The 21,288-nt window shown below is 49.3% G+C and overlaps 38 non-coding genes across 38 annotated transcripts; all 38 read right to left on the bottom strand.

Annotated features, from left to right (window-relative positions):
• Positions 1 to 428: 428 nt before the first annotated feature.
• TRNAH-GUG (transfer RNA histidin (anticodon GUG)) lies at positions 429 to 500 on the bottom strand. The gene has a single exon. It is a non-coding gene; the product is annotated as a tRNA-His (tRNA).
• Positions 501 to 508: 8 nt separating this feature from the next.
• On the bottom strand, positions 509 to 581 carry TRNAR-ACG (transfer RNA arginine (anticodon ACG)). Its single transcript has one exon. It is a non-coding gene; the product is annotated as a tRNA-Arg (tRNA).
• Positions 582 to 925: 344 nt separating this feature from the next.
• On the bottom strand, positions 926 to 997 carry TRNAH-GUG (transfer RNA histidin (anticodon GUG)). Its single transcript has one exon. It is a non-coding gene; the product is annotated as a tRNA-His (tRNA).
• An 8-nt stretch (positions 998 to 1,005) lies between these two features.
• TRNAR-ACG (transfer RNA arginine (anticodon ACG)) lies at positions 1,006 to 1,078 on the bottom strand. The gene has a single exon. It is a non-coding gene; the product is annotated as a tRNA-Arg (tRNA).
• Positions 1,079 to 2,207: 1,129 nt separating this feature from the next.
• On the bottom strand, positions 2,208 to 2,279 carry TRNAH-GUG (transfer RNA histidin (anticodon GUG)). Its single transcript has one exon. It is a non-coding gene; the product is annotated as a tRNA-His (tRNA).
• Positions 2,280 to 2,991: 712 nt separating this feature from the next.
• Positions 2,992 to 3,063, bottom strand: TRNAH-GUG (transfer RNA histidin (anticodon GUG)). Its single transcript has one exon. It is a non-coding gene; the product is annotated as a tRNA-His (tRNA).
• Positions 3,064 to 3,071: 8 nt separating this feature from the next.
• Positions 3,072 to 3,144, bottom strand: TRNAR-ACG (transfer RNA arginine (anticodon ACG)). The gene has a single exon. It is a non-coding gene; the product is annotated as a tRNA-Arg (tRNA).
• A 344-nt stretch (positions 3,145 to 3,488) lies between these two features.
• TRNAH-GUG (transfer RNA histidin (anticodon GUG)) lies at positions 3,489 to 3,560 on the bottom strand. Its single transcript has one exon. It is a non-coding gene; the product is annotated as a tRNA-His (tRNA).
• An 8-nt stretch (positions 3,561 to 3,568) lies between these two features.
• TRNAR-ACG (transfer RNA arginine (anticodon ACG)) lies at positions 3,569 to 3,641 on the bottom strand. Its single transcript has one exon. It is a non-coding gene; the product is annotated as a tRNA-Arg (tRNA).
• A 1,129-nt stretch (positions 3,642 to 4,770) lies between these two features.
• TRNAH-GUG (transfer RNA histidin (anticodon GUG)) lies at positions 4,771 to 4,842 on the bottom strand. Its single transcript has one exon. It is a non-coding gene; the product is annotated as a tRNA-His (tRNA).
• A 792-nt stretch (positions 4,843 to 5,634) lies between these two features.
• TRNAR-ACG (transfer RNA arginine (anticodon ACG)) lies at positions 5,635 to 5,707 on the bottom strand. Its single transcript has one exon. It is a non-coding gene; the product is annotated as a tRNA-Arg (tRNA).
• A 424-nt stretch (positions 5,708 to 6,131) lies between these two features.
• On the bottom strand, positions 6,132 to 6,204 carry TRNAR-ACG (transfer RNA arginine (anticodon ACG)). Its single transcript has one exon. It is a non-coding gene; the product is annotated as a tRNA-Arg (tRNA).
• Positions 6,205 to 6,915: 711 nt separating this feature from the next.
• Positions 6,916 to 6,988, bottom strand: TRNAR-ACG (transfer RNA arginine (anticodon ACG)). Its single transcript has one exon. It is a non-coding gene; the product is annotated as a tRNA-Arg (tRNA).
• Positions 6,989 to 7,332: 344 nt separating this feature from the next.
• On the bottom strand, positions 7,333 to 7,404 carry TRNAH-GUG (transfer RNA histidin (anticodon GUG)). The gene has a single exon. It is a non-coding gene; the product is annotated as a tRNA-His (tRNA).
• An 8-nt stretch (positions 7,405 to 7,412) lies between these two features.
• TRNAR-ACG (transfer RNA arginine (anticodon ACG)) lies at positions 7,413 to 7,485 on the bottom strand. The gene has a single exon. It is a non-coding gene; the product is annotated as a tRNA-Arg (tRNA).
• A 1,208-nt stretch (positions 7,486 to 8,693) lies between these two features.
• TRNAR-ACG (transfer RNA arginine (anticodon ACG)) lies at positions 8,694 to 8,766 on the bottom strand. The gene has a single exon. It is a non-coding gene; the product is annotated as a tRNA-Arg (tRNA).
• A 631-nt stretch (positions 8,767 to 9,397) lies between these two features.
• On the bottom strand, positions 9,398 to 9,469 carry TRNAH-GUG (transfer RNA histidin (anticodon GUG)). Its single transcript has one exon. It is a non-coding gene; the product is annotated as a tRNA-His (tRNA).
• An 8-nt stretch (positions 9,470 to 9,477) lies between these two features.
• On the bottom strand, positions 9,478 to 9,550 carry TRNAR-ACG (transfer RNA arginine (anticodon ACG)). Its single transcript has one exon. It is a non-coding gene; the product is annotated as a tRNA-Arg (tRNA).
• A 344-nt stretch (positions 9,551 to 9,894) lies between these two features.
• Positions 9,895 to 9,966, bottom strand: TRNAH-GUG (transfer RNA histidin (anticodon GUG)). Its single transcript has one exon. It is a non-coding gene; the product is annotated as a tRNA-His (tRNA).
• An 8-nt stretch (positions 9,967 to 9,974) lies between these two features.
• On the bottom strand, positions 9,975 to 10,047 carry TRNAR-ACG (transfer RNA arginine (anticodon ACG)). Its single transcript has one exon. It is a non-coding gene; the product is annotated as a tRNA-Arg (tRNA).
• A 1,128-nt stretch (positions 10,048 to 11,175) lies between these two features.
• TRNAH-GUG (transfer RNA histidin (anticodon GUG)) lies at positions 11,176 to 11,247 on the bottom strand. Its single transcript has one exon. It is a non-coding gene; the product is annotated as a tRNA-His (tRNA).
• Positions 11,248 to 11,255: 8 nt separating this feature from the next.
• On the bottom strand, positions 11,256 to 11,328 carry TRNAR-ACG (transfer RNA arginine (anticodon ACG)). The gene has a single exon. It is a non-coding gene; the product is annotated as a tRNA-Arg (tRNA).
• A 711-nt stretch (positions 11,329 to 12,039) lies between these two features.
• On the bottom strand, positions 12,040 to 12,112 carry TRNAR-ACG (transfer RNA arginine (anticodon ACG)). Its single transcript has one exon. It is a non-coding gene; the product is annotated as a tRNA-Arg (tRNA).
• A 424-nt stretch (positions 12,113 to 12,536) lies between these two features.
• On the bottom strand, positions 12,537 to 12,609 carry TRNAR-ACG (transfer RNA arginine (anticodon ACG)). The gene has a single exon. It is a non-coding gene; the product is annotated as a tRNA-Arg (tRNA).
• A 711-nt stretch (positions 12,610 to 13,320) lies between these two features.
• TRNAR-ACG (transfer RNA arginine (anticodon ACG)) lies at positions 13,321 to 13,393 on the bottom strand. The gene has a single exon. It is a non-coding gene; the product is annotated as a tRNA-Arg (tRNA).
• Positions 13,394 to 14,024: 631 nt separating this feature from the next.
• On the bottom strand, positions 14,025 to 14,096 carry TRNAH-GUG (transfer RNA histidin (anticodon GUG)). The gene has a single exon. It is a non-coding gene; the product is annotated as a tRNA-His (tRNA).
• A 425-nt stretch (positions 14,097 to 14,521) lies between these two features.
• TRNAH-GUG (transfer RNA histidin (anticodon GUG)) lies at positions 14,522 to 14,593 on the bottom strand. The gene has a single exon. It is a non-coding gene; the product is annotated as a tRNA-His (tRNA).
• Positions 14,594 to 14,601: 8 nt separating this feature from the next.
• TRNAR-ACG (transfer RNA arginine (anticodon ACG)) lies at positions 14,602 to 14,674 on the bottom strand. The gene has a single exon. It is a non-coding gene; the product is annotated as a tRNA-Arg (tRNA).
• A 1,128-nt stretch (positions 14,675 to 15,802) lies between these two features.
• On the bottom strand, positions 15,803 to 15,874 carry TRNAH-GUG (transfer RNA histidin (anticodon GUG)). Its single transcript has one exon. It is a non-coding gene; the product is annotated as a tRNA-His (tRNA).
• Positions 15,875 to 16,666: 792 nt separating this feature from the next.
• On the bottom strand, positions 16,667 to 16,739 carry TRNAR-ACG (transfer RNA arginine (anticodon ACG)). The gene has a single exon. It is a non-coding gene; the product is annotated as a tRNA-Arg (tRNA).
• Positions 16,740 to 17,450: 711 nt separating this feature from the next.
• On the bottom strand, positions 17,451 to 17,523 carry TRNAR-ACG (transfer RNA arginine (anticodon ACG)). The gene has a single exon. It is a non-coding gene; the product is annotated as a tRNA-Arg (tRNA).
• Positions 17,524 to 17,867: 344 nt separating this feature from the next.
• On the bottom strand, positions 17,868 to 17,939 carry TRNAH-GUG (transfer RNA histidin (anticodon GUG)). The gene has a single exon. It is a non-coding gene; the product is annotated as a tRNA-His (tRNA).
• An 8-nt stretch (positions 17,940 to 17,947) lies between these two features.
• On the bottom strand, positions 17,948 to 18,020 carry TRNAR-ACG (transfer RNA arginine (anticodon ACG)). Its single transcript has one exon. It is a non-coding gene; the product is annotated as a tRNA-Arg (tRNA).
• Positions 18,021 to 18,731: 711 nt separating this feature from the next.
• TRNAR-ACG (transfer RNA arginine (anticodon ACG)) lies at positions 18,732 to 18,804 on the bottom strand. Its single transcript has one exon. It is a non-coding gene; the product is annotated as a tRNA-Arg (tRNA).
• Positions 18,805 to 19,435: 631 nt separating this feature from the next.
• Positions 19,436 to 19,507, bottom strand: TRNAH-GUG (transfer RNA histidin (anticodon GUG)). Its single transcript has one exon. It is a non-coding gene; the product is annotated as a tRNA-His (tRNA).
• A 425-nt stretch (positions 19,508 to 19,932) lies between these two features.
• Positions 19,933 to 20,004, bottom strand: TRNAH-GUG (transfer RNA histidin (anticodon GUG)). Its single transcript has one exon. It is a non-coding gene; the product is annotated as a tRNA-His (tRNA).
• A 712-nt stretch (positions 20,005 to 20,716) lies between these two features.
• Positions 20,717 to 20,788, bottom strand: TRNAH-GUG (transfer RNA histidin (anticodon GUG)). Its single transcript has one exon. It is a non-coding gene; the product is annotated as a tRNA-His (tRNA).
• A 425-nt stretch (positions 20,789 to 21,213) lies between these two features.
• On the bottom strand, positions 21,214 to 21,285 carry TRNAH-GUG (transfer RNA histidin (anticodon GUG)). The gene has a single exon. It is a non-coding gene; the product is annotated as a tRNA-His (tRNA).
• Between the last annotated feature and the right edge of the window lie 3 nt (positions 21,286 to 21,288).

Here is a 21,288-nt window from a genome sequence, read left to right as displayed (position 1 = left end):
CGTTTCAGATAGGAGCCATCCAAAGCAAAGGGAAGATAAAATCAGGCGGGAGATGAAATTTCTTGTCTACTTCCTGCAAATCCAAGAAGATTCTTCAACCTTGGGGAAGAGCAGTCGGTCACCTCTCAGAAGCCAACCTCTCAGCCTAGCTCCAAGGAGAGATAGGCTCAGGTCACCTCAATCAGACAATATTTTCCCACTTGTGAATCGGAGCCTCCATAGCCGAGTTGTGGCTGCTTTTGTCAATGTGTAAATGAGCTTTTTGGATCAACCATGGAGTTGCCGCTTAGCTCTTTGGAGCAAGAGCGAGGCCCTCGTTGACCAAACCCCACCAGGACCTTGGCAACAAACCCACAAGGGGAAAACACACCCTTTGAAACAGGCGGATATGCTGAGTTCCGGTGACAGACTCCCTTTAACAATGAAAATGCCGTGACCCGGATTCGAACCGGGGTTGCTGCGGCCACAACGCAGAGTACTAACCACTATACGATCACGGCAACACTGCCAAACCAGGTAGGAATCGAACCTACAATCTTCTGATCCGTAGTCAGACGTGTTATCCACTGCGCCACTGGCCCTGCCGACTCAGCCTCCGCTAATCCTGCCCCACATTTCTTAATCCCTGGAAAACGTGCAACAGGGTGAAATGGCCACAAGTGCCTTCCATTTCTTGCCAACCGAATGAGAACCAGCCAGAAACTAAACATCTTCATTTGATGATCCGGAACTCGTGTCAGGCTTCTATCTGTCTCACAACACATTTTTACAACAGGCGAAACCATGACTTTGCAGCCAGGGGCCATCGAAGGCAAGGAGAAGACGAAATCACGCTGGAGATGACATTTCTTGTCTATTTCCTGCAAATCCAAAAACTTTCTTCCACCTTGGGAAAGAACCGTTCAAAACGGAAGCAAAGAAAAGATGCCGTGACCCGGATTCGAACCGGGGTTGCTGCGGCCACAACGCAGAGTACTAACCACTATACGATCACGGCAACACTTCCAAGCCAGGTAGGAGTCGAACCTACAATCTTCTGATCCGTAGTCAGACGCGTTATCCATTGCGCCACTGGCCCTGCTGAAGCTGCGGCTGGTAACCCTGCCTCTCAGTTCTGAACCGCTGTAAGACCTGAAACAAGGTACCCTTGCCATAAGTGCCTTCCATTTCTTGGAAAGCAAATGGAAACCGGCCAGAGACTAGGTATATTCATACCATCTGGAATTCATGTGAGGTTTCTTTTTGTCTCACTACACTTTTTTACAACAGGCGGATCCACCACGTTTCAGATAGGAGCCATCCAAAGCAAAGGGAAGATAAAATCAGGCGGGAGATGAAATTTCTTGTCTACTTCCTGCAAATCCAAGAAGATTCTTCAACCTTGGGGAAGAGCAGTCGGTCACCTCTCAGAAGCCAACCTCTCAGCCTAGCTCCAAGGAGAGATAGGCTCAGGTCACCTCAATCAGACAATCTTTTCCCACTTGTGAATCGGAGCCTCCATAGCCGAGTTGTGGCTGCTTTTGTCAATGTGTAAATGAGCTTTTTGGATCAACCATGGAGTTGCCGCTTAGCTCTTTGGAGCAAGAGCGAGGCCCTCATTGACCAAACCCCACCAGGACCTTGGCAACAAACCCACAAGGGGAAAACACACCCTTTGAAACAGGCGGATATGCTGAGTTCCGGTGACAGACTCCCTTTAACAATGAAAATGCCATGACCCGGATTCAAACCGGGGTAGCTGCGGCCACAACGCAGAGTACTAACCACTATACGATCACGGCAACGCTGCCGAGCCAGGTAGGAGTCAAACCCACAATTTTCTGATCTGTAAGTCAGACGCGTTATCCATTGCACCACTGGCCCTGCCAAGTCAGTCTCCGCTAATCCTGCCCCACATTTCTTAAGCCCTGGAAAACCTGCAACAGGGTGAAATGGCCACAAGTGCCTTCCATTTCTTGCCAACCGAATGAGAACCAGCCAGAAACTAAACATCTTCATACGATGATCCGGAACTCGTGTCAGGCTTCTATCTGTCTCACAACACATTTTTACAACAGGCGAAACCATGACTTTGCAGCCAGGGGCCATCGAAGGCAAGGAGAAGACGAAATCACGCTGGAGATGACATTTCTTGTCTATTTCCTGCAAATCCAAAAACTTTCTTCCACCTTGGGAAAGAACCGTTCAAAACGGAAGCAAAGAAAAGATGCCGTGACCCGGATTCGAACCGGGGTTGCTGCGGCCACAACGCAGAGTACTAACCCCTATACGATCACGGCAACACTCCCAAGCCAGGTAGGAGTCGAACCTACAATCTTCTGATCCGTAGTCAGACGCGTTATCCATTGCGCCTCTGGCCCTGCTGAAGCCGCGGCTGGTAACCCTGCCTCTCAGTTCTGAACCGCTGTAAGACCTGAAACAAGGTACCCTTGCCATAAGTGCCTTCCATTTCTTGGAAAGCAAATGGAAACCGGCCATAGACTAGGTATATTCATACCATCTGGAATTCATGTGAGGTTTCTTTTTGTCTCACTACACTTTTTTACAACAGGCGGATCCACCACGTTTCAGATAGGAGCCATCCAAAGCAAAGGGAAGATAAAATCAGGCGGGAGATGAAATTTCTTGTCTACTTCCTGCAAATCCAAGAAGATTCTTCAACCTTGGGGAAGAGCAGTCGGTCACCTCTCAGAAGCCAACCTCTCAGCCTAGCTCCAAGGAGAGATAGGCTCAGGTCACCTCAATCAGACAATATTTTCCCACTTGTGAATCGGAGCCTCCATAGCCGAGTTGTGGCTGCTTTTGTCAATGTGTAAATGAGCTTTTTGGATCAACCATGGAGTTGCCGCTTAGCTCTTTGGAGCAAGAGCGAGGCCCTCGTTGACCAAACCCCACCAGGACCTTGGCAACAAACCCACAAGGGGAAAACACACCCTTTGAAACAGGCGGATATGCTGAGTTCCGGTGACAGACTCCCTTTAACAATGAAAATGCCGTGACCCGGATTCGAACCGGGGTTGCTGCGGCCACAACGCAGAGTACTAACCACTATACGATCACGGCAACACTGCCAAACCAGGTAGGAATCGAACCTACAATCTTCTGATCCGTAGTCAGACGTGTTATCCACTGCGCCACTGGCCCTGCCGACTCAGCCTCCGCTAATCCTGCCCCACATTTCTTAATCCCTGGAAAACGTGCAACAGGGTGAAATGGCCACAAGTGCCTTCCATTTCTTGCCAACCGAATGAGAACCAGCCAGAAACTAAACATCTTCATTTGATGATCCGGAACTCGTGTCAGGCTTCTATCTGTCTCACAACACATTTTTACAACAGGCGAAACCATGACTTTGCAGCCAGGGGCCATCGAAGGCAAGGAGAAGACGAAATCACGCTGGAGATGACATTTCTTGTCTATTTCCTGCAAATCCAAAAACTTTCTTCCACCTTGGGAAAGAACCGTTCAAAACGGAAGCAAAGAAAAGATGCCGTGACCCGGATTCGAACCGGGGTTGCTGCGGCCACAACGCAGAGTACTAACCACTATACGATCACGGCAACACTTCCAAGCCAGGTAGGAGTCGAACCTACAATCTTCTGATCCGTAGTCAGACGCGTTATCCATTGCGCCACTGGCCCTGCTGAAGCTGCGGCTGGTAACCCTGCCTCTCAGTTCTGAACCGCTGTAAGACCTGAAACAAGGTACCCTTGCCATAAGTGCCTTCCATTTCTTGGAAAGCAAATGGAAACCGGCCAGAGTCTAGGTATATTCATACCATCTGGAATTCATGTGAGGTTTCTTTTTGTCTCACTACACTTTTTTACAACAGGCGGATCCACCACGTTTCAGATAGGAGCCATCCAAAGCAAAGGGAAGATAAAATCAGGCGGGAGATGAAATTTCTTGTCTACTTCCTGCAAATCCAAGAAGATTCTTCAACCTTGGGGAAGAGCAGTCGGTCACCTCTCAGAAGCCAACCTCTCAGCCTAGCTCCAAGGAGAGATAGGCTCAGGTCACCTCAATCAGACAATCTTTTCCCACTTGTGAATCGGAGCCTCCATAGCCGAGTTGTGGCTGCTTTTGTCAATGTGTAAATGAGCTTTTTGGATCAACCATGGAGTTGCCGCTTAGCTCTTTGGAGCAAGAGCGAGGCCCTCATTGACCAAACCCCACCAGGACCTTGGCAACAAACCCACAAGGGGAAAACACACCCTTTGAAACAGGCGGATATGCTGAGTTCCGGTGACAGACTCCCTTTAACAATGAAAATGCCATGACCCGGATTCAAACCGGGGTAGCTGCGGCCACAACGCAGAGTACTAACCACTATACGATCACGGCAACGCTGCCGAGCCAGGTAGGAGTCAAACCCACAATTTTCTGATCTGTAAGTCAGACGCGTTATCCATTGCACCACTGGCCCTGCCAAGTCAGTCTCCGCTAATCCTGCCCCACATTTCTTAAGCCCTGGAAAACCTGCAACAGGGTGAAATGGCCACAAGTGCCTTCCATTTCTTGCCAACCGAATGAGAACCAGCCAGAAACTAAACATCTTCATACGATGATCCGGAACTCGTGTCAGGCTTCTATCTGTCTCACAACACATTTTTACAACAGGCGAAACCATGACTTTGCAGCCAGGGGCCATCGAAGGCAAGGAGAAGACGAAATCACGCTGGAGATGACATTTCTTGTCTATTTCCTGCAAATCCAAAAACTTTCTTCCACCTTGGGAAAGAACCGTTCAAAACGGAAGCAAAGAAAAGATGCCGTGACCCGGATTCGAACCGGGGTTGCTGCGGCCACAACGCAGAGTACTAACCCCTATACGATCACGGCAACACTCCCAAGCCAGGTAGGAGTCGAACCTACAATCTTCTGATCCGTAGTCAGACGCGTTATCCATTGCGCCTCTGGCCCTGCTGAAGCCGCGGCTGGTAACCCTGCCTCTCAGTTCTGAACCGCTGTAAGACCTGAAACAAGGTACCCTTGCCATAAGTGCCTTCCATTTCTTGGAAAGCAAATGGAAACCGGCCATAGACTAGGTATATTCATACCATCTGGAATTCATGTGAGGTTTCTTTTTGTCTCACTACACTTTTTTACAACAGGCGGATCCACCACGTTTCAGATAGGAGCCATCCAAAGCAAAGGGAAGATAAAATCAGGCGGGAGATGAAATTTCTTGTCTACTTCCTGCAAATCCAAGAAGATTCTTCAACCTTGGGGAAGAGCAGTCGGTCACCTCTCAGAAGCCAACCTCTCAGCGTAGCTCCAAGGAGAGATAGGCTCAGGTCACCTCAATCAGACAATCTTTTCCCACTTGTGAATCGGAGCCTCCATAGCCGAGATGTGGCTGCTTTTGTCAATGTGTAAATGAGCTTTTTGGATCAACCATGGAGTTGCCGCTTAGCTCTTTGGAGCAAGAGCGAGGCCCTCGTTGACCAAACCCCACCAGGACCTTGGCAACAAACCCACAAGGGGAAAACACACCCTTTGAAACAGGCGGATATGCTGAGTTCCGGTGACAGACTCCCTTTAACAATGAAAATGCCGTGACCCAGATTCGAACAGGGGTTGCTGCAGCCACAACGCAGAGTACTAACCACTATACGATCACGGCAACGCTGCCGAGCCAGGTAGGAGTCGAACCTACTATCTTCTGATCCGTAGTCAGACGCGTTATCCATTGCGCCACTGGCCCTGCCGAATCAGCCACCGCTAATCCTGCCCCACATTTCTTAAGCCCTGGAAAACCTGCAACAGGGTGAAATGGCCACAAGTGCCTTCCATTTCTTGCCAACCGAATGAGAACCAGACACAAACTAAACATCTTCATACGATGATCCGGAACTCGTGTCAGGCTTCTATCTGTCTCACAACACATTTTTACAACAGGCGAAACCATGACTTTGCAGCCAGGGGCCATCGAAGGCAAGGAGAAGACGAAATCACGCTGGAGATGACATTTCTTGTCTATTTCCTGCAAATCCAAAAACTTTCTTCCACCTTGGGAAAGAACCGTTCAAAATGGAAGCAAAGAAAAGATGCCGTGACCTGGATTCGAAGCGGGGTTGCTGCAGCCACAACGCAGAGTACTAACCACTATACGATCACGGCAACACTCCCGAGCCAGGTAGGAGTCGAACCTACAATCTTCTGATCCGTAGTCAGACGCATTATCCATTGCGCCACTGGCCCTGCTGAAGCTGCGGCTGGTAACCCTGCCTCTCAGTTCTGAACCGCTGTAAGACCTGAAACAAGGTACCCTTGCCATAAGTGCCTTCCATTTCTTGGAAAGCAAATGGAAACCGGCCAGAGACTAGGTATATTCATACCATCTGGAATTCACGTGAGGTTTCTTTTTGTCTCACTACACTTTTTTACAACAGGCGGATCCACCACGTTTCAGATAGGAGCCATCCAAAGCAAAGGGAAGATAAAATCAGGCAGGAGATGAAATTTCTTGTCTACTTCCTGCAAATCCAAGAAGATTCTTCAACCTTGGGGAAGACCAGTCTGTCACCTCTCAGAAGCCAACCTCTCAGCGTAGCTCCAAGGAGAGATAGGCTCAGGTCACCTCAATCAGACAATCTTTTCCCACTTGTGAATCGGAGCCTCCATTGCCGAGATGTGGCTGCTTTTGTCAATGTGTAAATGAGCTTTTTGGATCAACCATGGAGTTGCCGCTTAGCTCTTTGGAGCAAGAGCGAGGCCCTCGTTGACCAAACCCCACCAGGACCTTGGCAACAAACCCACACTGGGAAAACACACCCTTTGAAGCAGGCGGATATGCTGAGTTCCGGTGACAGACTCCCTTTAACAATGAAAATGCCGTGACCCGGATTCAAACCGGGGTTACTGCGGCCACAACGCTGAGTACTAACCACTATACGATCACGGCAACGCTGCCGAGCCAGGTAGGAGTCGAACCAACAACCTTCTGATCCGTAGTCAGACGCGTTATCCATTGCGCCACTGGCCCTGCTGAGTCAGCCTCCGCTAATCCTGCCCTACATTTCTTAAGCCCTAGAAAACCTGCAACAGGGTGAAATGGCCACAAGTGCCTTCCATTTCTTGCCAACTGAATGAGAACCAGCCAGAAACTAAACATCTTCATACGATGATCCGGAACTCGTGTCAGGCTTCTATCTGTCTCACAACACATTTTTACAACAGGCGAAACCATGACTTTGCAGCCAGGGGACATCGAAGGCAAGGAGAAGACGAAATCACGCTGGAGATGACATTTCTTGTCTATTTCCTGCAAATCCAAAAACTTTCTTCCACATTGGGAAAGAACCGTTCAAAACGGAAGCAAAGAAAAGATGCCGTGACCCGGATTCGAACCGGGGTTGCTGCGGCCACAACGCAGAGTACTAACCACTATACGATCACGGCAACACTCCCGAGCCAGGTAGGAGTCGAACCTACAATCTTCTGATCCGTAGTCAGACGCGTTATCCATTGCGCCACTGGCCCTGCTGAAGCCGCGGCCGGTAACCCTGCCTCTTAGTTCTGAACCGCTGTAAGACCTGAAATAAGGTACCCTTGCCATAAGTGCTTTCCATTTCTTGGAAAGCAAATGGAAACCGGCCAGAGTCTAGGTATATTCATACCATCTGGAATTCATGTGAGGTTTCTTTTTGTCTCACTACACTTTTTTACAACAGGCGGATCCACCACGTTTCAGATAGGAGCCATCCAAAGCAAAGGGAAGATAAAATCAGGCGGGAGATGAAATTTCTTGTCTACTTCCTGCAAATACAAGAAGATTCTTCAACCTTGGGGAAGAGCAGTCGGTCACCTCTCAGAAGCCAACCTCTCAGCATAGCTCCAAGGAGAGATAGGCTCAGGTCACCTCAATCAGACAATCTTTTCCCACTTGTGAATCGGAGCCTCCATAGCCGAGATGTGGCTGCTTTTGTCAATGTGTAAATGAGCTTTTTGGATCAACCATGGAGTTGCCGCTTAGCTCTTTGGAGCAAGAGCGAGGCCCTCGTTGACCAAACCCCACCAGGACCTTGGCAACAAACCCACAAGGGGAAAACACACCCTTTGAAACAGGCGGATATGCTGAGTTCCGGTGACAGACTCCCTTTAACAATGAAAATGCCATGACCCGGATTCAAACCGGGGTTGCTGCGGCCACAACGCAGAGTACTAACCACTATACGATCTCGGCAACACTGCCGAACCAGGTACGAGTCGAACCTACAATCTTCTGACCCGTAGTCAGTCGCGTTATCCATTGCGCCACTGGCCTTACTGAGTTAGCCTCCGCTAATCCTGCCCCACATTTCTTAAGCCCTGGAAAACGTGCAACAGGGTGAAATGGCCACAAGTGCCTTCCATTTCTTGCCAACCGAATGAGAACCAGCCAGAAACTAAACATCTTCATTTGATGATCCGGAACTCGTGTCAGGCTTCTGTCTGTCTCACAACACATTTTTACAACAGGCGAAACCATGACTTTGCAGCCAGGGGCCATCGAAGGCAAGGAGAAGACGAAATCACGCTGGAGATGACATTTCTTGTCTATTTCCTGCAAATCCAAAAACTTTCTTCCACCTTGGGAAAGAACCGTTCAAAACGGAAGCAAAGAAAAGATGCCGTGACCCGGATTCGACCCGGGGTTGCTGCGGCCACAACGCAGAGTACTAACCACTATACGATCACGGCAACACTTCCGAGTCAGGTAGGAGTCGAACCTACAATCTTCTGATCCGTAGTCAGACGCGTTATCCATTGCGCCACTGGCCCTGCTGAAGCCGCGGCTGGTAACCCTGCCTCTCAGTTCTGAACCGCTGTAAGACCTGAAACAAGGTACCCTTGCCATAAGTGCCTTCCATTTCTTGGAAAGCAAATGGAAACCGGCCAGAGTCTAGGTATATTCATACCATCTGGAATTCATGTGAGGTTTCTTTTTGTCTCACTACACTTTTTTACAACAGGCGGATCCACCACGTTTCAGATAGGAGCCATCCAAAGCAAAGGGAAGATAAAATCAGGCGGGAGATGAAATTTCTTGTCTACTTCCTGCAAATCCAAGAAGATTCTTCAACCTTGGGGAAGAGCAGTCGGTCACCTCTCAGAAGCCAACCTCTCAGCCTAGCTCCAAGGAGAGATAGGCTCAGGTCACCTCAATCAGACAATCTTTTCCCACTTGTGAATCGGAGCCTCCATAGCCGAGATGTGGCTGCTTTTGTCAATGTGTAAATGAGCTTTTTGGATCAACCATCGAGTTGCCGCTTAGCTCTTTGGAGCAAGAGCGAGGCCCTCGTTGACCAAACCCCACCAGGACCTTGGCAACAAACCCACAAGGGGAAAACACACCCTTTGAAACAGGCGGATATGGTGAGTTCCGGTGACAGACTCCCTTTAACAATGAAAATGCCGTGACCCGGATTCGAACCGGGGTTGCTGCGGCCACAACGCAGAGTACTAACCACTATACGATCACGGCAACACTGCCAAACCAGGTAGGAGTCGAACCTACAATCTTCTGATCCGTAGTCAGACGCGTTATCCATTGCGCCACTGGCCTTGCCGAGTCAGCCTCCGCTAATCCTGCCCCACATTTTTTAAGCCCTGGAAAACGTGCAACAGGGTGAAATGGCCACAAGTGCCTTCCATTTCTTGCCAACCGAATGAGAACCAGCCAGAAACTAAACATCTTCATTTGATGATCCGGAACTCGTGTCAGGCTTCTATCTGTCTCACAACACATTTTTACAACAGGCGAAACCATGACTTTGCAGCCAGGGGCCATCGAAGGCAAGGAGAAGACGAAATCACGCTGGAGATGACATTTCTTGTCTATTTCCTGCAAATCCAAAAACTTTCTTCCACCTTGGGAAAGAACCGTTCAAAACGGAAGCAAAGAAAAGATGCCGTGACCCGGATTCGAACCGGGGTTGCTGCGGCCACAACGCAGAGTACTAACCACTATACGATCACGGCAACACTTCCGAGCCAGGTAGGAGTCGAACCTACAATCTTCTGATCCGTAGTCAGACGCGTTATCCATTGCGCCACTGGCCCTGCTGAAGCTGCGGCTGGTAACCCTGCCTCTCAGTTCTGAACCGCTGTAAGACCTGAAACAAGGTACCCTTGCCATAAGTGCCTTCCATTTCTTGGAAAGCAAATGGAAACCGGCCAGAGTCTAGGTATATTCATACCATCTGGAATTCATGTGAGGTTTCTTTTTGTCTCACTACACTTTTTTACAACAGGCGGATCCACCACGTTTCAGATAGGAGCCATCCAAAGCAAAGGGAAGATAAAATCAGGCGGGAGATGAAATTTCTTGTCTACTTCCTGCAAATCCAAGAAGATTCTTCAACCTTGGGGAAGAGCAGTCGGTCACCTCTCAGAAGCCAACCTCTCAGCCTAGCTCCAAGGAGAGATAGGCTCAGGTCACCTCAATCAGACAATCTTTTCCCACTTGTGAATCGGAGCCTCCATAGCCGAGTTGTGGCTGCTTTTGTCAATGTGTAAATGAGCTTTTTGGATCAACCATGGAGTTGCCGCTTAGCTCTTTGGAGCAAGAGCGAGGCCCTCGTTGACCAAACCCCACCAGGACCTTGGCAACAAACCCACAAGGGGAAAACACACCCTTTGAAACAGGCGGATATGCTGAGTTCCGGTGACAGACTCCCTTTAACAATGAAAATGCCGTGACCCGGATTCAAACCGGGGTTGCTGCGGCCACAACGCAGAGTACTAACCACTATACGATCTCGGCAACACTGCCGAACCAGGTACGAGTCGAACCTACAATCTTCTGACCCGTAGTCAGACGCGTTATCCATTGCGCCACTGGCCTTACTGAGTTAGCCTCCGCTAATCCTGCCCCACATTTCTTAAGCCCTGGAAAACGTGCAACAGGGTGAAATGGCCACAAGTGCCTTCCATTTCTTGCCAACCGAATGAGAACCAGCCAGAAACTAAACATCTTCATTTGATGATCCGGAACTCGTGTCAGGCTTCTATCTGTCTCACAACACATTTTTACAACAGGCGAAACCATGACTTTGCAGCCAGGGGCCATCGAAGGCAAGGAGAAGACGAAATCACGCTGGAGATGACATTTCTTGTCTATTTCCTGCAAATCCAAAAACTTTCTTCCACCTTGGGAAAGAACCGTTCAAAACGGAAGCAAAGAAAAGATGCCGTGACCCGGATTCGAACCGGGGTTGCTGCGGCCACAACGCAGAGTACTAACCACTATACGATCACGGCAACACTCCCGAGCCAGGTAGGAGTCGAACCTACAATCTTCTGATCCGTAGTCAGACGCGTTATGCATTGCGCCACTGGCCCTGCTGAAGCTGCGGCTGGTAACTTTGCCTCTCAGTTCTGAACCGCTGTAAGACCTGAAACAAGGTACCCTTGCCATAAGTGCCTTCCATTTCTTGGAAAGCAAATGGAAACCGGCCAGAGACTAGGTATATTCATACCATCTGGAATTCACGTGAGGTTTCTTTTTGTCTCACTACACTTTTTTACAACAGGCGGATCCACCACGTTTCAGATAGGAGCCATCCAAAGCAAAGGGAAGATAAAATCAGGCAGGAGATGAAATTTCTTGTCTATTTCCTGCAAATCCAAGAAGATTCTTCAACCTTGGGGAAGACCAGTTGGTCACCTCTCAGAAGCCAACCTCTCAGCGTAGCTCCAAGGAGAGATAGGCTCAGGTCACCTCAATCAGACAATCTTTTCCCACTTGTGAATCGGAGCCTCCATTGCCGAGATGTGGCTGCTTTTGTCAATGTGTAAATGAGCTTTTTGGATCAACCATGGAGTTGCCGCTTAGCTCTTTGGAGCAAGAGCGAGGCCCTCGTTGACCAAACCCCACCAGGACCTTGGCAACAAACCCACAAGGGGAAAACACACCCTTTGAAACAGCCGGATATGCTGAGTTCCGGTGACAGACTCCCTTTAACAATGAAAATGCCGTGACCCGGATTCAAACCGGGGTTGCTGCGGCCACAACGCAGAGTACTAACCACTATACGATCACAGAAACACTGCCAAACCAGGTAGGAGTCGAACCTACAATCTTCTGATCCGTAGTCAGACGCGTTATCCATTGCGCCACTGGCCTTGCCGAGTTAGCCTCCGCTAATCATGCCCCACATTTCTTAAGCCCTGGAAAACGTGCAACAGGGTGAAATGGCCACAAGTGCCTTCCATTTCTTGCCAACCGAATGAGAACCAGCCAGAAACTAAACATCTTCATTTGATGATCCGGAACTCGTGTCAGGCTTCTATCTGTCTCACAACACATTTTTACAACAGGCGAAACCATGACTTTGCAGCCAGGGGCCATCGAAGGCAAGGAGAAGACGAAATCACGCTGGAGATGACATTTCTTGTCTATTTCCTGCAAATCCAAAAACTTTCTTCCACCTTGGGAAAGAACCGTTCAAAACGGAAGCAAAGAAAAGATGCCGTGACACGGATTCGAACCGGGGTTGCTGCGGCCACAACGCAGAGTACTAACCACTATACGATCACGGCAACACTTCCGAGCCAGGTAGGAGTCGAACCTACAATCTTCTGATCCGTAGTCAGACGCGTTATCCATTGCGCCACTGGCCCTGCTGAAGCTGCGGCTGGTAACCCTGCCTCTCAGTTCTGAACCGCTGTAAGACCTGAAACAAGGTACCCTTGCCATAAGTGCCTTCCATTTCTTGGAAAGCAAATGGAAACCGGCCAGAGTCTAGGTATATTCATACCATCTGGAATTCATGTGAGGTTTCTTTTTGTCTCACTACACTTTTTTACAACAGGCGGATCCACCACGTTTCAGATAGGAGCCATCCAAAGCAAAGGGAAGATAAAATCAGGCGGGAGATGAAATTTCTTGTCTACTTCCTGCAAATCCAAGAAGATTCTTCAACCTTGGGGAAGAGCAGTCGGTCACCTCTCAGAAGCCAACCTCTCAGCCTAGCTCCAAGGAGAGATAGGCTCAGGTCACCTCAATCAGACAATCTTTTCCCACTTGTGAATCGGAGCCTCCATAGCCGAGGTGTGGCTGCTTTTGTCAATGTGTAAATGAGCTTTTTGGATCAACCATGGAGTTGCCGCTTAGCTCTTTGGAGCAAGAGCGAGGCCCTCGTTGACCAAATCCCACCAGGACCTTGGCAACAAACCCACAAGGGGAAAACACACCATTTGAAACAGGCGGATATGCTGAGTTCCGGTGACAGACTCCCTTTAACAAGGAAAATGCCGTGACCCGGATTTGAACCGGGGTTGCTGCGGCCACAATGCAGAGTACTAACCACTATACGATCACGGCAACACTCCCGAGCCAGGTAGGAGTCGAACCTACAATCTTCTGATCCGTAGTCAGACGCGTTATCCATTGCGCCACTGGCCCTGCTGAAGCCGTGGCTGGTAACCCTGCCTCTCAGTTCTGAACCGCTGTAAGACCTGAAACAAGGTACCCTTGCCATAAGTGCCTTCCATTTCTTGGAAAGCAAATGGAAACCGGCCAGAGACTAGGTATATTCATACCATCTGGAATTCATGTGAGGTTTCTTTTTGTCTCACTACACTTTTTTACAACAGGCGGATCCACCACGTTTCAGATAGGAGCCATCCAAAGCAAAGGGAAGATAAAATCAGGCGGGAGATGAAATTTCTTGTCTACTTCCTGCAAATCCAAGAAGATTCTTCAACCTTGGGGAAGAGCAGTCGGTCACCTCTCAGAAGCCAACCTCTCAGCGTAGCTCCAAGGAGAGATAGGCTCAGGTGACCTCAATCAGACAATCTTTTCCCACTTGTGAATCGGAGCCTCCATAGCCGAGTTGTGGCTGCTTTTGTCAATGTGTAAATGAGCTTTTTGGATCAACCATGGAGTTGCCGCTTAGCTCTTTGGAGCAAGAGCGAGGCCCTCGTTGACCAAACCCCACCAGGACCTTGGCAACAAACCCACAAGGGGAAAACACACCCTTTGAAACAGGCGGATATGGTGAGTTCCGGTGACAGACTCCCTTTAACAATGAAAATGCCGTGACCCGGATTCGAACCGGGGTTGCTGCGGCCACAACGCAGAGTACTAACCACTATACGATCACGGCAACACTGCCAAACCAGGTAGGAGTTGAATCTACAATCTTCTGATCCGTAGTCAGACGCGTTATCCATTGCGCCACTGGCCTTGCCGAGTTAGCCTCCGCTAATCCTGCCCCACATTTCTTAAGCCCTGGAAAACGTGCAACAGGGTGAAATGGCCATAAGTGCCTTCCATTTCTTGCCAACCGAATGAGAACCAGCCAGAAACTAAACATCTTCATTTGATGATCCGGAACTCGTGTCAGGCTTCTATCTGTCTCACAACACATTTTTACAACAGGCGAAACCATGACTTTGCAGCCAGGGGCCATCGAAGGCAAGGAGAAGACGAAATCACGCTGGAGATGACATTTCTTGTCTATTTCCTGCAAATCCAAAAACTTTCTTCCACCTTGGGAAAGAACCGTTCAAAACGGAAGCAAAGAAAAGATGCCGTGACCCGGATTCGAACCGGGGTTGCTGCGGCCACAACGCAGAGTACTAACCACTATACGATCACGGCAACACTTCCGAGCCAGGTAGGAGTCGAACCTACAATCTTCTGATCCGTAGTCAGACGCGTTATCCATTGCGCCACTGGCCCTGCTGAAGCTGTGGCTGGTAACCCTGCCTCTCAGTTCTGAACCGCTGTAAGACCTGAAACAAGGTACCCTTGCCATAAGTGCCTTCCATTTCTTGGAAAGCAAATGGAAACCGGCCAGAGACTAGGTATATTCATACCATCTGGAATTCATGTGAGGTTTCTTTTTGTCTCACTACACTTTTTTACAACAGGCGGATCCACCACGTTTCAGATAGGAGCCATCCAAAGCAAAGGGAAGATAAAATCAGGCGGGAGATGAAATTTCTTGTCTACTTCCTGCAAATCCAAGAAGATTCTTCAACCTTGGGGAAGAGCAGTCGGTCACCTCTCAGAAGCCAACCTCTCAGCCTAGCTCCAAGGAGAGATAGGCTCAGGTCACCTCAATCAGACAATCTTTTCCCACTTGTGAATCGGAGCCTCCATAGCCGAGATGTGGCTGCTTTTGTCAATGTGTAAATGAGCTTTTTGGATCAACCATGGAGTTGCCGCTTAGCTCTTTGGAGCAAGAGCGAGGCCCTCGTTGACCAAACCCCACCAGGACCTTGGCAACAAACCCACAAGGGGAAAACACACCCTTTGAAACAGGCGGATATGCTGAGTTCCGGTGACAGACTCCCTTTAACAATGAAAATGCCGTGACCCGGATTCGAACTGGGGTTGCTGCGGCCACAACGCAGAGTACTAACCACTATACGATCACAGCAAAACTGCCAAACCAGGTAGGAGTCAAACCTACAATCTTCTGATACGTAGTCAGACGCGTTATCCATTGCGCCACTGGCCTTGCCGAGTTAGCCTCTGCTAATCCTGCCCCACATTTCTTAAGCCCTGGAAAACGTGCAACAGGGTGAAATGGCCACAAGTGCCTTCCATTTCTTGCCAACCGAATGAGAACCAGCCAGAAACTAAACATCTTCATTTGATGATCCGGAACTTGTGTCAGGCTTCTATCTGTCTCACAACACATTTCTACAACAGGCGAAACCATGACTTTGCAGCCAGGGGCCATCGAAGGCAAGGAGAAGACGAAATCACGCTGGAGATGACATTTCTTGTCTATTTCCTGCAAATCCAAAAACTTTCTTCCACCTTGGGAAAGAACCGTTCAAAACGGAAGCAAAGAAAAGATGCCGTGACCCGGATTCGAACCGGGGTTGCTGCGGCCACAACGCAGAGTACTAACCACTATACGATCACGGCAACACACCTGAGCCAGGTACGAGTCGAATCTACAATCTTCTGATCCGTAGTCAGACGCGTTATCCATTGCGCCACTGGCCCTGCTGAAGCCGTGGCTGGTAACCCTGCCTCTCAGTTCTGAACCGCTGTAAGACCTGAAACAAGGTACCCTTGCCATAAGTGCCTTCCATTTCTTGGAAAGCAAATGGAAACCGGCCAGAGACTAGGTATATTCATACCATCTGGACTTCATGTGGGGTTTCTTTTTGTCTCACTACACTTTTTTACAACAGGCGGATCCACCACGTTTCAGATAGGAGCCATCCAAAGCAAAGGGAAGATAAAATCAGGCGGAAGATGAAATTTCTTGTCTACTTCCTGCAAATCCAAGAAGATTCTTCAACCTTGGGGAAGAGCAGTCGGTCACCTCTCAGAAGCCAACCTCTCAGCCTAGCTCCAAGGAGAGATAGGCTCAGGTCACCTCAATCAGACAATCTTTTCCCACTTGTGAATCGGAGCCTCCATAGCCGAGGTGTGGCTGCTTTTGTCAATGTGTAAATGAGCTTTTTGGATCAACCATGGAGTTGCCGCTTAGCTCTTTGGAGCAAGAGCGAGGCCCTCGTTGACCAAATCCCACCAGGACCTTGGCAACAAACCCACAAGGGGAAAACACACCATTTGAAACAGGCGGATATGCTAAGTTCCGGTGACAGACTCCCTTTAACAAGGAAAATGCCGTGACCCGGATTTGAACCGGGGTTGCTGCGGCCACAATGCAGAGTACTAACCACTATACGATCACGGCAACACTCCCGAGCCAGGTAGGAGTCGAACCTACAATCTTCTGATCCGTAGTCAGACGCGTTATCCATTGCGCCACTGGCCCTGCTGAAGCCGCGGCTGGTAACCCTGCCTCTCAGTTCTGAACCGCTGTAAGACCTGAAACAAGGTACCCTTGCCATAAGTGCCTTCCATTTCTTGGAAAGCAAATGGAAACCGGCCAGAGACTAGGTATATTCATACCATCTGGAATTCATGTGAGGTTTCTTTTTGTCTCACTACACTTTTTTACAACAGGCGGATCCACCACGTTTCAGATAGGAGCCATCCAAAGCAAAGGGAAGATAAAATCAGGCGGGAGATGAAATTTCTTGTCTACTTCCTGCAAATCCAAGAAGATTCTTCAACCTTGGGGAAGAGCAGTCGGTCACCTCTCAGAAGCCAACCTCTCAGCCTAGCTCCAAGGAGAGATAGGCTCAGGTCACCTCAATCAGACAATCTTTTCCCACTTGTGAATCGGAGCCTCCATAGCCGAGGTGTGGCTGCTTTTGTCAATGTGTAAATGAGCTTTTTGGATCAACCATGGAGTTGCCGCTTAGCTCTTTGGAGCAAGAGCGAGGCCCTCGTTGACCAAATCCCACCAGGACCTTGGCAACAAACCCACAAGGGGAAAACACACCCTTTGAAACAGGCGGAAATGCTGAGTTCCGGTGACAGACTCCCTTTAACAAGGAAAATGCCGTGACCCGGATTCGAACCGGGGTTGCTGCGGCGACAACGCAGAGTACTAACCACTATACGATCACGGCAACACTGCCAACCCAGGTAGGAGTTGAACCTACAATCTTCTGATCCGTAGTCAGACGCGTTATCCATTGCGCCACTGGCCTTGCCGAGTTAGCCTCCGCTAATCCTGCCCCACATTTCTTAAGCCCTGGAAAACGTGCAACAGGGTGAAATGGCCACAAGTGCCTTCCATTTCTTGCCAACCGAATGAGAACCAGCCAGAAACTAAACCTCTTCATTTGATGATCCGGAACTCGTGTCAGGCTTCTATCTGTCTCACAACACATTTTTACAACAGACGAAACCATGACTTTGCAGCCAGGGGCCATCGAAGGCAAGGAGAAGACGAAATCACGCTGGAGATGACATTTCTTGTCTATTTCCTGCAAATCCAAAAACTTTCTTCCACCTTGGGAAAGAACCGTTCAAAACGGAAGCAAAGAAAAGATGCCGTGACCCGGATTCGAACCGGGGTTGCTGCGGCCACAACGCAGAGTACTAACCACTATACGATCACGGCAACACTTCCGAGCCAGGTAGGAGTCGAACCTACAATCTTCTGATCCGTAGTCAGACGCGTTATCCATTGCGCCACTGGCCCTGCTGAAGCTACGGCTGGTAACCCTGCCTCTCAGTTCTGAACCGCTGTAAGACCTGAAACAAGGTACCCTTGCCATAAGTGCCTTCCATTTCTTGGAAAGCAAATGGAAACCGGCCAGAGTCTAGGTATATTCATACCATCTGGAATTCATGTGAGGTTTCTTTTTGTCTCACTACACTTTTTTACAACAGGCGGATCCACCACGTTTCAGATAGGAGCCATCCAAAGCAAAGGGAAGATAAAATCAGGCGGGAGATGAAATTTCTTGTCTACTTCCTGCAAATCCAAGAAGATTCTTCAACCTTGGGGAAGAGCAGTCGGTCACCTCTCAGAAGCCAACCTCTCAGCCTAGCTCCAAGGAGAGATAGGCTCAGGTCACCTCAATCAGACAATCTTTTCCCACTTGTGAATCGGAGCCTCCATAGCCGAGTTGTGGCTGCTTTTGTCAATGTGTAAATGAGCTTTTTGGATCAACCATGGAGTTGCCGCTTAGCTCTTTGGAGCAAGAGCGAGGCCCTCGTTGACCAAATCCCACCAGGACCTTGGCAACAAACCCACAAGGGGAAAACACACCATTTGAAACAGGCGGATATGCTGAGTTCCGGTGACAGACTCCCTTTAACAAGGAAAATGCCGTGACCCGGATTCGAACCGGGGTTGCTGCGGCCACAAAGCAGAGTACTAACCACTATACGATCACGGCAACACTCCCGAGCCAGGTAGGAGTTGAACCTACAATCTTCTGATCCGTAGTCAGACGCGTTATCCATTGCGCCACTGGCCCTGCTGAAGCCGTGGCCGGTAACCCTGCCTCTTAGTTCTGAACCGCTGTAAGACCTGAAACAAGGTACCCTTGCCATAAGTGCCTTCCATTTCTTGGAAAGCAAATGGAAACCGGCCAGAGACTAGGTATATTCATAACATCTGGAATTCATGTGAGGTTTCTTTTTGTCTCACTACACTTTTTTACAACAGGCGGATCCACCACGTTTCAGATAGGAGCCATCCAAAGCAAAGGGAAGATAAAATCAGGCGGGAGATGAAATTTCTTGTCTACTTCCTGCAAATCCAAGAAGATTCTTCAACCTTGGGGAAGAGCAGTCGGTCACCTCTCAGAAGCCAACCTCTCAGCCTAGCTCCAAGGAGAGATAGGCTCAGGTCACCTCAATCAGACAATCTTTTCCCACTTGTGAATCGGAGCCTCCATAGCCGAGATGTGGCTGCTTTTGTCAATGTGTAAATGAGCTTTTTAGATCAACCATGGAGTTGCCGCTTAGCTCTTTGGAGCAAGAGCGAGGCCCTCGTTGACCAAACCCCACCAGGACCTTGGCAACAAACCCACAAGGGGAAAACACACCCTTTGAAACAGGCGGATATGCTGAGTTCCGGTGACAGACTCCCTTTAACAATGAAAATGCCGTGACCCGGATTCGAACCGGGGTTGCTGCGGCCACAACGCAGAGTACTAACCACTATGCGATCACGGCAACACTGCCAAACCAGGTAGGAGTCAAACCTATAATCTTCTGATACGTAGTCAGACGCGTTATCCATTGCGCCACTGGCCTTGCCGAGTTAGCCTCCGCTAATCCTGCCCCACATTTCTTAAGCCCTGGAAAACGTGCAACAGGGTGAAATGGCCACAAGTGCCTTCCATTTCTTGCCAACCGAATGAGAACCAGCCAGAAACTAAACATCTTCATTTGATGATCCGGAACTTGTGTCAGGCTTCTATCTGTCTCACAACACATTTCTACAACAGGCGAAACCATGACTTTGCAGCCAGGGGCCATCGAAGGCAAGGAGAAGACGAAATCACGCTGGAGATGACATTTCTTGTCTATTTCCTGCAAATCCAAAAACTTTCTTCCACCTTGGGAAAGAACCGTTCAAAACGGAAGCAAAGAAAAGATGCCGTGACCCGGATTCGAACCGGGGTTGCTGCGGCCACAACGCAGAGTACTAACCACTATACGATCACGGCAACACACCTGAGCCAGGTACGAGTCGAATCTACAATCTTCTGATCCGTAGTCAGACGCGTTATCCATTGCGCCACTGGCCCTGCTGAAGCCGTGGCTGGTAACCCTGCCTCTCAGTTCTGAACCGCTGTAAGACCTGAAACAAGGTACCCTTGCCATAAGTGCCTTCCATTTCTTGGAAAGCAAATGGAAACCGGCCAGAGACTAGGTATATTCATACCATCTGGAATTCATGTGAGGTTTCTTTTTGTCTCACTACACTTTTTTACAACAGGCGGATCCACCACGTTTCAGATAGGAGCCATCCAAAGCAAAGGGAAGATAAAATCAGGCGGGAGATGAAATTTCTTGTCTACTTCCTGCAAATCCAAGAAGATTCTTCAACCTTGGGGAAGAGCAGTCGGTCACCTCGCAGAAGCCAACCTCTCAGCGTAGCTCCAAGGAGAGATAGGCTCAGGTGACCTCAATCAGACAATCTTTTCCCACTTGTGAATCGGAGCCTCCATAGCCGAGTTGTGGCTGCTTTTGTCAATGTGTAAATGAGCTTTTTGGATCAACCATGGAGTTGCCGCTTAGCTCTTTGGAGCAAGAGCGAGGCCCTCGTTGACCAAACCCCACCAGGACCTTGGCAACAAACCCACAAGGGGAAAACACACCCTTTGAAACAGGCGGATATGGTGAGTTCCGGTGACAGACTCCCTTTAACAATGAAAATGCCGTGACCCGGATTCGAACCGGGGTTGCTGCGGCCACAACGCAGAGTACTAACCACTATACGATCACGGCAACACTGCCAAACCAGCTAGGAGTTGAATCTACAATCTTCTGATCCGTAGTCAGACGCGTTATCCATTGCGCCACTGGCCTTGCCGAGTTAGCCTCCGCTAATCCTGCCCCACATTTCTTAAGCCCTGGAAAACGTGCAACAGGGTGAAATGGCCACAAGTGCCTTCCATTTCTTGCCAACCGAATGAGAACCAGCCAGAAACTAAACATCTTCATTTGATGATCCGGAACTCGTGTCAGGCTTCTATCTGTCTCACAACACATTTTTACAACAGGCGAAACCATGACTTTGCAGCCAGGGGCCATCGAAGGCAAGGAGAAGACGAAATCACGCTGGAGATGACATTTCTTGTCTATTTCCTGCAAATCCAAAAACTTTCTTCCACCTTGGGAAAGAACCGTTCAAAACGGAAGCAAAGAAAAGATGCCGTGACCCGGATTCGAACCGGGGTTGCTGCGGCCACAACGCAGAGTACTAACCACTATACGATCACGGCAAC

Source organism: Leptodactylus fuscus, chromosome 5 (assembly GCF_031893055.1).
Source record: "Leptodactylus fuscus isolate aLepFus1 chromosome 5, aLepFus1.hap2, whole genome shotgun sequence".
Lineage (NCBI taxonomy): Eukaryota > Metazoa > Chordata > Amphibia > Anura > Leptodactylidae > Leptodactylus > Leptodactylus fuscus.
Note: the sequence above shows the minus strand (reverse complement) of the source record. Positions and strands in the feature narration are given on the sequence as shown.